Genomic DNA, 15,610 nt, shown 5'->3' on the forward strand with positions numbered 1-15,610 from the left:
CATTTAACATGTATTTGTCTGATGAGCAAATTGATCAAATAAATGGCATTTATTATTGTTTTTCTCTTTTAAAAAGTGTTTTATGGAGCATTTTGAATGTCCACAAAGAGGGAATAGTGTGGAGAATCTCCACGTACCCATCACCCAGCTCCAACATGGAACTGAAATTCTTTGCCGGCTTGTGCTTCTCTGAATTCCATAAAAACAAGGGGCCGTTTCCCTTTCTCTAATACTGCCATATGCCCTGGTGCCATGAACAGGGTCAAACACATAGTAGGTGCTCAGGAAAACATGTGTTGGATAAACAAAAGAATAAATGAATGACAAGCTGGTGCATTTAGATGTGCTTTATAAGATTTCCAGCGGGTTCACTAGCCTTTGCATAGACTTGGAAATATCATGGGTTAGATTGTGACTTCTTCAATTTAAAACCACAAATAGCCATGGTTCAGCATCTGCAGGGAACATCAGAGTCCCTGAAGATCTTCTTAACCCTGTTGGTTCCCAGGCCCCCTGCCAGGTGTGTGCTGAGCAGACAGGGGAATGGGGAAGCCTGGTAGAATCTTGCAGGTGAGGGATAATCTAGGTCTCAGCCACCCCAGCCCCGCCAAGCACCCCTTTAGACACCTTTTCTCCAGTGTCCTATTAGGGAAGGGAATGACCCCAAAAAAAGAAAAAAAAAAACAAACCTGGTCTTATTTAAACCCCTTTAAAGTTACCAGGCTGCTGGAGATTAGCTTAGAGAAAATATGTCGGGGTCTGCTTTGATTTGCAGTTTGAGGGAAATGTGGGAAACGTGTTTTTGCTTCCTCGGAGAGGATTATGTTGCCTGGCAGGTTGGGTCTTTGTCACTTTTGATTTTAGAACACTTACTCATGCTTCCAGTAATGAACAAAAACCAAACCCCACTGAAACCAGCCCAGGAGGTCCTGCTGTCTCAGAAGCCCAAAGGGTTCTTGTTCCACTGAATTCTTCTGTCTGGATTCCCGCCTGTTGCCTGCCAGACTTTTCAGGGTTCTGCTTCTTGGGCTGCGTCCACACTGGCATTTCACTTTGAACATTAATACATTGATATCTTATATTTTTGAGATTAATCATTCATTACCATATTGATTAAACATGTCATAAAGGTAATTTATAAATAACCTTTATAAAGCAGCCAGTAGTCCTCAACCAGGGAAGTGGTGAACTCAGTCAAATTTCAGATTTAGTAAACAAGAACTCCAATACCTGATGTGAAGGTACTTAGCCACCTGATGCGAAGAGCTGACTCATTGGAAAAGACCCTGATGCTGGGAAAGATTGAGGATAGGAGGAGAAGGGGACGACAGAGGATGAGATAGTTGGATGGCATCACTGATTCAATGGACATGGCTTTGGGTGGACTCCGGGAGTTGGTGATGGACAGGGAGGCCTGGCGTGCTGCGGTTCATGGGGTCGCAAAGAGTCGACACGACTGAGTGACTGAACTGAACTGAGCTGAAACAAGATCATGGCACTAATAAATGTGTTTCCTTTAAACAATTCCTTTTTGCTTTGTTTTATCTACTAATTGATCTGTTAAGAGAAGCAGGATTTTAAGATAGTTTCTCACATCAGAAGACATCTGTGTTATTACCCACGAATGCTTTCATCATAGGTGTCATATAGGTGTGAATCAGATACCCCTTGAATGGAGAGGCATTTGGGGTGAGGTCTGGCCTTCCCAAATTCTTAGGTTTGCGTGTGACACAACTCTGGCTGTGAACCCCTTCCACTGATTTATAAAATATATGTGCAGTTTCCAAGTGTTACATGTTCCTCAAAAACAAATCACTCCTAGGTGGTTAAATCTTGTTTCCACAGCTAATATTAAAACACCATCCTCCATCCTGCCTGCAGTCCCCTGCTGGAAGTTTCTGGTTCCACTGCCTGAGTGCTCTGTGGTCTAAATATAGCCATTTAAAAAGAAGATTATGGCCCGTCCACTTGGGACTGCTAAAAAGCCTTTCATGATAACTCTTGAAATCCTGATGCCTTTAATCCTTAACTTTAATTTAAAATAAAGAAATCTTCTCAACTCATATTCCATTTTCCACATTCTCTCCCCCGACCCTTGTCCTTTGCTACAAATCTTTTAATTGCCGCCCCCCTTCCATGAGTGAGGAATATGACTCTTTACAAGTAGCTTCTGGAGCAAGAATGGGCTGTGCTGTTATAATTTCTTGCAAGGATGTTTTTATAGAAGAAAATCAAGTCAACACTCAAGAGTATACACAGCCCTTGACTGAGATGGGAAGAATTAATCGGGCCAGAAAGTTCGGAATATAAAAAGGGAGGTGGGGGGGAGGGAAGGATGTTTTATCAAACCAAATTGCTCTGGGAGATGCAAAGATAAAAGGATTTCCCTCTCCTAGTGCCTTAAATATTGGCAGGCAGTGGGGTCAAGATTTTTTCTTTTGTTGTTATGGAAAGCCATACAGATAATTAATGCTGTTGAAAGAAGATTGTTCTGTTGGCGTCTGCGAGACTGGCCCCCTAGTCTGGGATCTTCTGGAAAGAAACAAGTCAGGGAAAAAGTTATGCACTGGGGGAGATCCTGGCAATTTACACCAGCAATAAATAACATCCAGAGAGCAAACAGCCACTGGCTAGCTCCTTGTGGCTGCAGATATTTGATATGGGGTCACAAGTCAGTGCGTGCAGTGAACTTTAAATGCAATGGAAGACCCATCAGCCCACCCCCACATCCCACCCTACTGTCCCGGACTACTTCTTTTAAGCAATAATTATTAAAGGAAGGAAGTTGCAAGCGAAGCCCGGGAAGGTTATGCATTGGCTTTTATATTTACAGTTTTGTTTCTTCCTAGATAGAGAACTTCTGCTGTAATTTAATGGGCAAGAAATGTTTGGTCCCTTCCTTGAATGTCAGATGTAGCCATGGGGTCTGGGAGCCCTGGCCAGCCCTGCTGGGCCCCCGGGCGTCTTCTGTGCCTCTAGCTGACCCAGTCCTGAAGGAGCTGAGGAAACTCAGCAAATTTGGAATGATATCAGAAACAGTTAACATTTACTGCTTAGGATGTGCCAGATCATTTATATTTCATATGTGAAGTGAAAGTCACTCAGTTGTGTCCGACTCTTTGTGACCCCATGCCAGTCCAGAATACTGGCTTGCATAGCGTTTCCCTTACTCCAGGGGATCTTCCCTACCCAGGGATCGAACCCAGGTCTCCCTCATTGCAGGCAGATTCTTTACCAGCTGAGCCACAAGGGAAGCCCTGTATTTCATATGCATTAGCACATTTAATCCCCGTAAAACCCATGGAAGGTGGTACAATTTTTGTTTCCATTTTACAGACAAGGAAACTGAGGCTCGATGGGGTGAGGCTTACATAGCTAGCAAATGTCAAACTGTGGTTTGAACCTGGGTGAATTGGCTCTAGTCAGCACTTTTTAAAAAATCGAAGTGAAATTCACATAACATAAAATTAACCATTTTTACATGAACAATTCAGTGCCACTTAATACATTCACAATGTTATATAACCACCATCTCTATCTGGCTCCAAAACATTTCCATCACCCTCAAAATAAACCCTGTACCTACTGGTGATTACTCCCCATTCCTCTCCCCACCCCCAGCCCCTGGCAACCACAGATCTACTCTCTGTCTCTATGGATTTTCTTATTCCGGACATTTCCTGCACATGGAATCCTATAAATGTGCTCTTTTGTGTCTGACTTCTTTCATTTGGCATCATGTTTCCACAGTTCATCTGTGTTTTAGCCCATGTCAATGCTTGGTTCCTTTTTATGGCTGAATCATGTTCCATTGTATGGATATGTCGCATTTTATCTATCCGTTCATCTGCTGGTGGACACTTAAGTAGGTTCTTCCTTTTGGCTATTGTGAATAGTGCTGCTGTGCATGTGTTTATTTGAACGCCTATTTTCAGTTCTTTGAGATCTATACCTAGGAGTGGAATTGCTGAGTCATATGGGAATTCTATATTTAATATTTTGAGGGACTGCTAGCCTGTTCAGAGTTGACACCTAACCCCCACACTCTACAGTAACTGGATCCCCAATACCTATCAAGTTGTGCTGCGTGTTTGGAAGGGAGCTATTGTTGCCATGCCTTAGAGCACTTCTAGCTTTTCATCCTAAATGCAAGGAACATTCATCCTTTCATTCAGCAAATGTATTTTGTATCCTAGGTTTGTGGTAGACACTGTGCCAGACTTGGGAGTACATTGGTGAACACACTCACGGTCTCTGCATTTAGGTCTCCTAGTCTAGAGGGGAGGGGACATGTGAAGCCAGAAGTGAAAGCTCAGACTCCTGCAGGTGCCTCGAGGGTAGGATCAATGATGGAGGCAGAGCAGAGGCAGGGCCGTAAGGAGTGGTGAAAACTGCGACTAACTAGAGTGGATGCCCAGTCTAGATGTTCTAAGTGATGATGATCGCCCGGTAGGAATGCAAGCACAGTATTATCAGAACTTCCTGTTTTTTAAAAAAAAAAAAAACTGAAATTTTGAATTTTTATAAAAGCCCTGATATTTAAGATACAGAAACTAAACAAAACACATCTATAGAGGGCAAATGAGCCACTAGGTCATGTACTGTGTTAGTCACAGTTCTCCAGAGAAGCGGAATCAACAGGAGTGTGTGTGTGTGTGTGTGTGTGTGTGTGTGTGTGTGTGTGTATGTGAAGAGATTTATTATAAAAAATTGGCTTACATGATTATGAAGGCTAAGTCCCAAGATCTGCAGTTGGCAAGCAGAAGAGCCCATGGTTTAAGTTCCAGTCTGAAAGCTGGCAGGCTCAAGACCCAAGAAGAACCAATGTTTCAGTTTGGATCCAAAAGCATTAAAAAAAAAAAAAAAAAAAAGGCAACAATGTCCCAGCTTAGCTGTCTTGCGGGAGGAGTTTCCCTTCTCTAGCAGGAGGGTCAACTTTTTGTTCTGTTCATTCATGCCTTCAGCTGATTGAATGAGGCCCACTCGTATTGGGGAGGGCAATTGCTTCACTTGGTTTACCAATTCAAATGTTAATCTCATCCCCAAACACTCTCACAGCCACACCAGAACAATGTCTGACCAAATATGTGGGCACTCTGTAGCCCAAAGTGACACATAAAATTAACCATCACCCATCCACCCCTTGAGAACTTGGCATCCATATGCATTTCCTTAAATCATTCTTAATCTTTAAATAAAGATAACAAGGTCCTGATTTCAGCTAACACCTTACAGCTAGCCTGTGAACAACCAAAAATGCACTAACCTTTCCCCAAGAAGAGGAGATAAAGTCCTTGACTGATGCTTACTCTTCTTTGGTTCTGGGGCCCCACTCAAAACCAGCAGCTTTTCAGGTCATTTGGTAAGTGGGCTGAGTAATGTGCCCAAATGAGAACAGTGTGCCTCCAAAATCTAAAGAGATCCACTAGGCATTGTGCCCATTCGTTTGGTTGTAAGAGAGAACAATTCCAACAACTTATCCTTCATCTTCAGTTCAGTTCAGTCCAGTCGCTCAGTCATGTCCAACTCTTTGCGACCCCATGAACTGCAGCATGTCAGACCTCCCTGTCCATCACCAACTCCCAGAGTTCACCCAAACTCATGTCCATCGAGTCGGTGATGCTATCCAGCCATCTCATCCTCTGTCATCCCCTTCTCCTCCTGCCCCCAATCCCTCCCAGCATTGGAGTCTTTTCCAATGAGTCAATTCTTCTCATGAGTTGGCCAAAGTGTTGGAGTTTCAGCTTTAGCATCAGTCCTTCCAAAGAACACCCAGGACTGATCTCCTTTAGAATGAACTGGTTGGATCTCCTTGCAGTCCACGGGACTCTCAAGAGTCTTCTCCAATACCACAGTTCGAAAGCATCAATTCTTCGGCGCTCAGCTTTCTTCACAGTCCAACTTTCACATCCATACATGACCACTGGGAAAACCATAGCCTTGACTAAACAGACCTTTGTTGGCAAAGTAATGTCTCTGCTTTTCAGTATGCTATCTAGGTTGGTCAAAACTTTCCTTCCAAGGGGGAAGCGTCTTTTAATTTCATGGCTACAATCACCATCTGCAGTGATTTTGGAGCCCAAAAAAATAAAGTCTGACACTGTTTCCACTGTTTCCCCATCTATTTCCCATGAAGTGATGGGACCAGATGCCGTGATCTCAGTTTTCTGAATGTTGAGCTTTAAGCCAACTTTTTCACTGTCCTCTTTCACTTTCATCAAGAGGCTTTTGAGTTCCTCTTCACTTTCTGCCATAAGGGTGGTGTCATCTGCATATCTGAGGTTATTGATATTTCTCCCGGCAATCTTGATTCCAGCTTGTGCTTCCTCCAGCCCAGCGTTTCTCATGATGTACTCTGCATATAAGTTAAAAAGGCAGGGTGACAATATACAGCCTTGACCTACTCCTTTCCTATCTGGAACCAGTCTGTTATTCCGTGTCCAGTTCTAACTGTTGCTTCCTGACCTGCATATAGGTTTCTCAAGAGGCAGGTCAGGTGGTCTAATATTCCCATCTCTTTCAGAATTTTCCACAGTTTATTGTGATCCACACAGTCAAAGGCTTTGGCATAGTCAATAAAGCAGAAATGGATGTTTTTCTGGAACTCTCTTGCTTTTTTGATGATCCAGTGGATGTTGGCTATTTGATCTCTGGTTCCTCTGACTTTTCTAAAACCAGCTTGAACATCTGGAAGTTCACGGCTCATATATTGCTGAAGCCTGGCTTGGAGAATTTTGAACATTACTTTAGTAGCATGTGAGATGAGTGCAGTTGTGCGGTAGTTTGAGCATTCTTTGGCATTGCCTTTCTTTGGGATTGGAATGAAAACTGACCTTTTCCAGTCCTGTGGCCACTGCTGAGTTTTCCAAATTTGCTGGCATATTGAGTGCAGCACTTTCACAGCATCATCTTTCAGGATTTGAAATAGCTCAATTGGAATTCCATCACCTCCACTAGCTTGTTGGTAGTGATGCTTCCTAAGGCCCACTTGAGTTCACATTCCAGGATGTGTGGCTCTAGGTGAGTGATCACACCATCGTGATTATCTGGGTCGTGAAGGGATATATCTACATGCCCCAAGCAACTGGACCTCTGGAAGTTTCACTGAGGTAGAAGGCCCCTGAATTTTTGTCAGACTTATTTCCCACTTTCTGACACACAGTCTTACCAATAAGTCTAGAGTAGTGGCTACTTCTTGCTCAGTATGTCCAGTCAGCATAATATTATCTCTGTAATGGACCAATGTGTTATCTTATGGAAGGGAAAGACTCGGAATCCCTGGGAGCTAAATTATGATGTAGGGCTGGAGAGTTGATTTACCCCTGAGGTAGAACAGTGAAGGTATATTGCTGGCCTTTCCAGCTGAAAGCAAACTGCTTCTAGTGGACCTTATTGATAGATATGGAGAAAAAAATCATTTGCCAGATCAATAGCTGCATTCCTGGGACCAGGGGATGTGTTGATGTGCTCAAACACTGAAACTACATCTGGTCGAGCAGCTGCAGTTGAAGTCATCGCCTAGTTAAGCTTACAGTAATCCACTATCATTCTCTAAGATCCATCTGTCTTCAGTCAGTTCAGTTCACTCGCTCAGTCATGTCTAACTCTTTGCGACCCCATGGACTGCAGCATGCCAGGTTTCCCTGTCCATCGCTAGCTCCTGGAGCTTGCTCAAACTCATGTCCATCTAGTCCATTATGGCATCCAACGATCTTATCCTCTGTTGTCCCCTTCTCCTCCCACCCTCAATCTCTCCCAGCATCAGGGTCTTTTCAAATGAGTCAGCTCTTCACATCAGGTGGCCAAATTGGAATTTCAGCTTCACCATCAGTCCTTCCAATGAACACCCAGAACTGATCTCCTTTAGGATGGACTGGTTGGATCTCCTTGCAGTCCAAGGGACTTTCAAGAGTCTTCCCCAACACTACAGTTCAAAAGCATCAATTCTTTGGTGCTCAGCTTTATAGTCCAACTCTCACATGACTACTGGAAAAACCATAGCTTTGACTAGGCGGACTTTTGTTGGCAACAGGCCAAATAGGCAAATTGAATGGGGATGTGGTAGGATCACCACTCCAGCATCTTTGAAGTCCTTGATGGTGGCGCTGATCTCTGCAGTCCCTCTGAAAGCCAGTATTGCTCTTAATTTACTGTCTTCCTAGGTAGAGGCAGTACTAGTGGCTTCTACTTGGCCTTTCCAACCATAACTGCCCTCACTTCACAGGTCAGGGAGCCAATATAGAGATTCTGTAATTATGTGTTCGGGAACTGGGGAAATAACCACAAGATGGGTTCCAGGACCCTCTGAGCCCACTGTGAGGCAAATCTGAACTAAAGCTCCATTAATCACCTGACCTCCATAAGTTGTCCCCAAAAGGTTTGATTATTTCCTTTACTCTAGTGCAAAGTCACCCTAGTAAAAGGCCACTGGTCCCTTTGGGGAAGGCTTGGAGAAGGATTTCATGGTATAAATTTTCCGTAGCATACCAGAGTCCTTCCTCAAGGGAACCTGGCCTCCCCTGCATTTGAAGGGCTCTGGGTCTGAGAACTGATTGAGGGGCCATCACTCTTTTTTTTTTATGATCAGGTTAGATTTTTATTCACATGATCTAGAACTTTCTGCTTATCTAGATCTTCTGGGAACATCATTATCACGAGCCAGCACCATAGGTCTGGGTGAGTCAGACTGTTCTGATGGCAGATCTTACTCTGCTGCCCGTTCTGGTACAGTGCCCACCTTGCCTTTGGCTGTTGAGTGCCACCGCCTGGCCCCACTGCCCTGGGATCCAGTGACTCCCATTGTACTGAGGTTTCCCAATTCTGTGACTGCAGTTCTCACCGTAAGGTCTGGCCCAGAGAGAACAGCAGTCACACAGCTCGTCACAGAGACTGCCAGGGCCCCCCCTGCAGACTTGTTCCTCACAGTTGCGGTGAAAGGTCTGTCTTCTAGATGCATACACCTCCCAATCAGTGTGGGTAAGTAGGTCTTAAACGACAGAAATCCATTTTAACCTTCCAAGCTCCCCACACCTTTGAATCCTTTCCTCTCCAGTAAAACCCAAGGTAGGTCTAGTACTTCCAACTCACTCACCGTGGGCCACGTCTCTGTCCATATTTCAACCAAACAATCAGCTAGAGACCTACCTAGCTCCCTGAGCTGCAACATTAAATGCAGAAGATCTGCTTAGTGAGTCCACACCAATAAATTCTATCTGATCAATTTTATGTCCCTTCCACCATCGTCCCACATTCTTAATATCCACTCTCACATATATTCCCAAGATTTCTTTCTGTACAACTTAGAAAGCTCAAGTGGTTCTTGTGGAATGTAGCACACCTCCTCCCAGGTCACACTTTGTACCTCACCTTAGTGGCTGCTGGGATGTGAGTCTGGTTGTAGCCCTAGAAGCAAAGAGGAAGGGGTGGTTGCTGAGGAGAACCAGCTTTGTCTTGAATGGCCACTGCCTCAGGGACAGCCATTACGGTTTCTTCGGGCAATGCTGGGTTCATCCCCTCAGATAGCACATGGAGAAGCCACTCCCACTGTGGGTTCAGGGGTCCTCTTTCACTGGCAGAGAAGCCTCGTCAGAATGTAGGGGTTCCGTATCCCAAAATCATCAAGGTCTTCCCCTGCATCCCTGTTCCAACTTGCAGGATCTCGTTCTTTCCTAGTCAATGCCCTTGCTTGTTAGAGCAGACACTGTACAGGCTGGCAGTTCAACTTGCGTTGTAATTCAGCCACTTGCAAGATGAAATACCAGGCTTGATTTTCAGCAGTTGCAGCCCTACTGCTACAGGTGATAAGGGTCTCCTTCAAGGCACACATAGAAGCTTTCAGATCATTTATGTGTCACTTGAGCTGGGAGTTCAAATCCCTGAACTCATCCTTTTCTTTCCCCACTTTGTCCAGTGACATCAACAGTAACAGGCTGACCTTATTATTTATTTATTTTAATTGGAGGACAATCACTTCACAACACTGTGGTGGCCCCTTCCACACATCGACATGGATCACAAGCTGACCTTGTTGTACTAGTTTGCCAAAATTTTTTGAAAGCATCATAGATCCAGTCGCTCAGATCCTTGCTTGCTCTCAGTGGTTGGTTAGGAGTACCCAGCGGTGGTATTTTGCATATTTCTATGAACAGTTCACACCATGGACTGTCAGTACTCTTTACTGGAAATAAAGTCATTAGTGACCTTATATCTAATTGGATTAGTCAACCAGTTCCAGAAACCCCAGGATCAATTCAGAAAACTCATCCTTAAAATTCTTTTCCTTTAGTACCACTCTCAGTGGTACGCCAAAACCTGCATAGGTCAGGGTTTTTCAAAGAAATAGAACCTCTGTGTGTGTGTGTGTGTGTGTGTGTGTGTGTGTGTGCGCGCACAAAGAGATTTATTATAAGGAATTGGCTCCTATGATTATGGAGACCAAGAAGTCCCACAAGCTGGCGTCTCAGGAGAGCTGATGGTGTAGTTGAACCAAATATGTACTTGGAGAATGTGACTCTGGTATAGCTGTGAAGAAGACACTCAGGGAGATCGACTGAATTCTGCCTGGAGAGGTCAGGGAAGACTTCCTGGAGGAGGTGACTCAAGGTGTGTCATGAAGGATGGAAAAGTGTTTTCCAGAAAAACTGGCAAGAGGTATATTTTCCAAAAATAAAATAATGGGAAAGTTTATGAAGCCCTCATCACATGCACACATCATCTCTTTTAATTAATGTAGCAGTGCCATAAGGTTTCCATTTTAAGGTGGGCTTGGAAGGCTCAGAGAAGTTAAGAGAGATTTATCTGAGGTCACCAAGTAGGTAATGCCAGCCAGGATCCTCACCTCTGGGAGACTGGCTCCAGGGCCCAGCACTATTTTTCAGGGTGCTTGTCTCCCAGGAAAGAACCACTGCCTTTGAAGGCAGTACGGGAATTTATAGGCTCTTACTCTTAAAATCCCAGGTGTGTGTATGGGGGCCATCCAAGAATCCTCTACTTAAAGGGCAGTGTGGACGGACAGGGCTGCAGCTCAGGGCCAGAGGTGAGAGATGGTCCAAGGTGGTCCCATTGCTCTCCTCTATTCTGCTGATGTTATTGTTATAAAATTGGATTAATGTCAGTCACTCTGGGGGAGGGAAAGGTCTGAAACGGAAGATGCCAAAGCATTAGTAGAGATTGTCCTTATGTCAGGAGACTTTTAAAAACTTTTTATTATGGAAAATTGCAAACATTATAGAATAGAACAACACAATGAGCTCCCTTTTTCTGATCTCTCAGCTCTAACAACTGTCAGCATCCTGCTATTCTGGTCTAATTTATACACTGAGCCCCTCTATTTTTTTTTTTTCTAGAGTATCCTGAAGAAAACCTCAGAGAGGTTGTTGCCCTTGCCGATGGTGGTGGGATTTTGGGTAATCGTTATTTTTGACCCATCTGGATTTCCTAGTTTGTATACAGAGATTTGCATTTTTTAACCTGACTTTAAAAATCGCTGCATCTTTTCTCAGGGCACTTCCGTTTCCTCATCTATAAAGTGGGGCTGCTCACAGGGGCCAGGGAGCCTGTCTCTGTAGCATGCTAGCCGCATGGCTGCCACAGCATAGGTGTTGCTGCTTATATTATTTTTAGTGAGGTGTAATTTTTAAGGTCAACAGTCTCCTTTTGGGCTCTTGCCCACAATTTGAGCTGCTTTGCTCAGACCTGTTGCCCCCCTGCCCTGTAGCCTGAACCCACACTGACTGTGGCTGTTATGTAGACATCACATGGTGAGAGCCCAGGCTGTGTACTCTGGGCTGGGAGACCCTGAGTTTCCCAGTGTCCATGTCTGTATGTCGGGGTTGTCAGGGCACCCATCCCAGAGCCGGCCGTTTTGCACAAATGGGATGAACTGGTGTGAATAAAGGCATAGCACAATGCTTGACATGCACTAAGGGTCCAGTCAGTGTTGATTGGCATCCTGTCTCCAGAATTTGCTTAGGGATGAGCATGAAGCCAGGGAGGTGCAGGGCCATCCACCCCCGGCCCTTGATGATGGCTACTGGTCAGTAGAACAGGTTCTGGCCGTAATACCATCAGGTAACCAGGGACCAGCCCTGATGTGGGGGCTTGGGCAAGTGTCCAAAACCTCTCTGGGTGCCCTATGAAAGGCTCATTTGTGAACTGTAGAAATCTTCAGAAGTTGGGGCTCCAGCTGTTGGGACTCCTACGTCCCCCCTCCCCCTTTACCCTGAGCAGCGGCCACGACCAGGCAGGAGGGGCTTGGCTTGAGTGAGGACCAGCAGATGCCAGTCTCGCTCTGCGCACAGATGTATCTGCCAGTTTCTGATGGGGAGAAGCGATCTGGGAGTCGCTCACTTCATTGATAATTAAATTCAAATTAAGAGAGATTTGCATTTATCAAAAGGCTGTTTGACAAGGTGTCACTGTTTCCATCCAGCACCCGGGCGCTGGGGAGCCAGCAAGGGGAGGGGCAGCTACGTAGGGGTGGGGAAAGGGTAGGGATAGGGGCATGGGGAGGGGAGAGGGAAGAACAGCAGAGAGGCTGCCTGTCGGCTCTTCATTGTTAGCGAGGGCAGTGGCTCTGTAGTAAATGGGATGAAATGCTGTGTGGCCTCAGTCAGACTGCTTAACCTTTCTGAACCTGTTTCCCCACAGAGGCCCCCAGGGTCTCCCTTCTAGGAAATGGACTGCTACCATTCGGCTTTGGGTTACACAAAGAATCCCCAACCCTGCCATCCTTCTCTGCTGAAGTTGAGGAAGGAGGGCCATAAATCTTTGAGGGATGTTGGTGTGGTACCCCCAGATCCCTTTACCAGCCAGCACTGCCAGCTGCTGTGAGCTGGCTGATAGTAGCTCCCAGCTGCCTCCTTTTCCCAGGGAGTCTCAGCCCCAAGGAGCTGTCTGCCCAGAGAGGTTACATCCCACCCCACTCTCAGGGCAACCCACAGCCTTTGAGTGACTGATTCAAGGGACCAGCAGCCTGGTCTCCTTCCCTCAAGGCAGGACCTCCCTGTGGTACCACTCACCTGCCAGAGCTCTCCCTGGGATCAAGCTGATTCTGGACTCTTGGAGAGCCCACCGCTCCACTCTTCTGCCCTTCAGCCCCTGCCTGCTTCCCTCACTTCCTCCGGCTTCCTGCTGAGCACCTTCCCTCCATGAGTCTCCAGCACAAGAATCCCCATCTCAGGTTCTTCCTGTCGATCACCCGAACCAAGCCAAAACCGAGCCTGGACTCAAGTCCCATTTTTTGTTGCTGTGTGATCTCCAGCAGCTTGTCAGCCTTCCTGAGTCACAGGATCCTTGGGGAAGCGGAGAGGGAGAACAGCAGGGAGATAAAAGGGTCAAGACTGGGAGATGACCTTCCTTCTTGTCAGCTGGAGGCTCTCTTCAGAGACAAAAAGGATCTTGCTGGTCTGACTGCTCTGTATACTTGGTGCGAGAAGAAAGGAAAGGACTTGGTGAGCAGAAAAAAGAGGGGCATGTGCTGGGGACATTTTCTGCCTTCCTCACCTGAGATGGGCTGCAGAGAGTGGATGTGCAGGGTCAGTGAGGGAAGAATAGCAAATGGCATTTGTGACCAGCAGAATTCATGGGCAGAGCGTGGGGGTGAGATACCCAGAAATGGTCCATGGGGCTGGAGCATCGAGTCAGGACAGGTCTAGGTCTTGATGGGAGAGGAAGGTGGATAGATCCATGAGTTCATGGTTAGGGGACCAGACTATCTCGAGTGTAGTAGCAGCCACAAATGGGTTTTGAGGCGGGAGTACAAATGACAACTGGGGTTTGGATTTTAGAATGGTATTTAGAGTTTAGGCACCTTCTTGGTACAGGTGTCTCTCGTTCTCTTCAAAAGTGATATGCTTAAGTGAGCAGGTTCTGGACACAGACACCTTTGCCTGCCACTTGTTTGTTTGATAGCCTTGGTTAAGTTTTGCCCTTCTCTAAGCCTCAGTTTCCCCATCTGTAAAATGGGCATGATGTCATCTCCTTGGCAAGCGAGGTGATGATACAAATGACTAACATTTGTTGAGCTGCTACAGGGGGAAGAGTTCAGGGGGGCCCTGCATGGAGGTAAAGCTCAAGGAGAAACCAGGCCCATGATCCAGACAAGAGATTGTGAAAAGCCCAGTGAGCATGACTGTGGGGACAGTGGGGAAGCGGGTGTGGGGGTGGGGGGGCAGGATTCAAGAAACATCTAGGAAGCAGAATGGTGGGGATTCAGTGTGGGAGATCTGGGTTTGATCCCTGGGTTGGGAAGATCCCCTGGAGAAGGGAAAATCTACCCACTCCAGTATTCTGGTCTAGAGAATTCCATGGACTGTATAGTCCATGGGGTCGCAGAGTCAGACACGACTGAGCAACTTTCACTTTTTTCGCATGGAGGAGAAAGGAGTGATTCAGAATGATCCCTGGGTTGAGGGCCTGAGGGGGTGGGGTGGCGGATGGACTTCCTCCTAAAATGCAAGAATTTCCTTTTCCCCCTTGAGGCCCTACCTGAAGAGGTCAGTGCTCATGCTGGGGAAGATTGCAATCCTCATTTGCTGTGTGACTCTTGATAAGTCACTTTCTATCTCTGGTCCTTAGTTTGCGCATCTAAAAAAAAATCACAATAGTACCTCTCGCTACTGAGAGTCAAAGAGTCTATATCATGGTCTGGGTAAAGTTGCATTATCACCACTGCAGATAGTTCTATAAGGAAATGGGGTCTGGCTGCAGCAAGAAACACCAAAGTCAGACTCCAGAAGGAGCAGTCTGTGTAGTGAGTCTCTGGGCAGTTGTGAAATTTGCCTCCCTGGGAGACCCAAAGATCCAGGAGAGGAGCCCTGGGACAGCAGTTTCGAGAAATGAGCTTATGTTCAGAAATACTGGCATTTGAGGCCTTGGCTACTGAGGTAGTTGTTTCTCTAGTTCTGCACTGGGGCAAGGCCTCCTGGATCTTCAGAAAGTGCTCTTCTAAGGTAGCGAGGGTCCTTGGCTTTATCTGATTCAACTCTCCACCTCCTCTCAGAGCCAGCCAGTTGCTTCCGCTTCCTTGGGAGGTTTTTGTATTGTGGCATAGAAAACCTGATGTAAGGAAATCTATTATACAAAGTGTATGAACAAAGAGATGATTATATGCATCGCACAGACTTGTCCGTTCCTTCCACAGGGCTGAGCCTCTCAAGGTCATTTCAAACAGGATAAGATTTCAGAAGGGCAATTTTCCCCCAAGAAACTGTTTATTATATCAAAAATGTGGGCCCACCTTCAGTCTGCCAAAGGATTCTTCATTCTTGCAGGTCCTAGATGTTAAAGTCAGACAGACCTGAGTTCAAATCCCAGCTCTGCCCTGAACTAGCTGTGTGACCTTGGGTGAGTCACTTAACCTCTCTGGAAAATGGAGATATGTATGGAGTGGTTGAGAGAAGCGATGATATGGTCACGGGGCCTGACCCAGAGTAAATGTCAGTATTTGTCACGTCTAATAACTTCAGTGTTCTTCTTCATCCCTATTCTGGTTCAGCTTCCCATCCTTCACCTTGCTCCTTATAGAAATTTTTCCAGTGTTGAGGTCTTTTGTGTTGACTGTGCGTTCAAAAGCAGCACAAGAGTTAGGGTGAGCTGGAAACTGATTTAA

At 45.9% G+C, this 15,610-nt stretch overlaps 1 protein-coding gene across 4 annotated transcripts in view; it reads left to right on the plus strand.

Moving 5' to 3' along the window:
- Positions 1–15,610, plus strand: part of CUX2 (cut like homeobox 2) — a 275,147-nt gene that overhangs the window by 90,882 nt on the left and 168,655 nt on the right. The window lies entirely within an intron of this gene.

This window comes from Ovis aries, chromosome 17, assembly GCF_016772045.2.
Source record: "Ovis aries strain OAR_USU_Benz2616 breed Rambouillet chromosome 17, ARS-UI_Ramb_v3.0, whole genome shotgun sequence".
In the NCBI taxonomy this organism is placed as follows: Eukaryota; Metazoa; Chordata; class Mammalia; order Artiodactyla; family Bovidae; genus Ovis; species Ovis aries.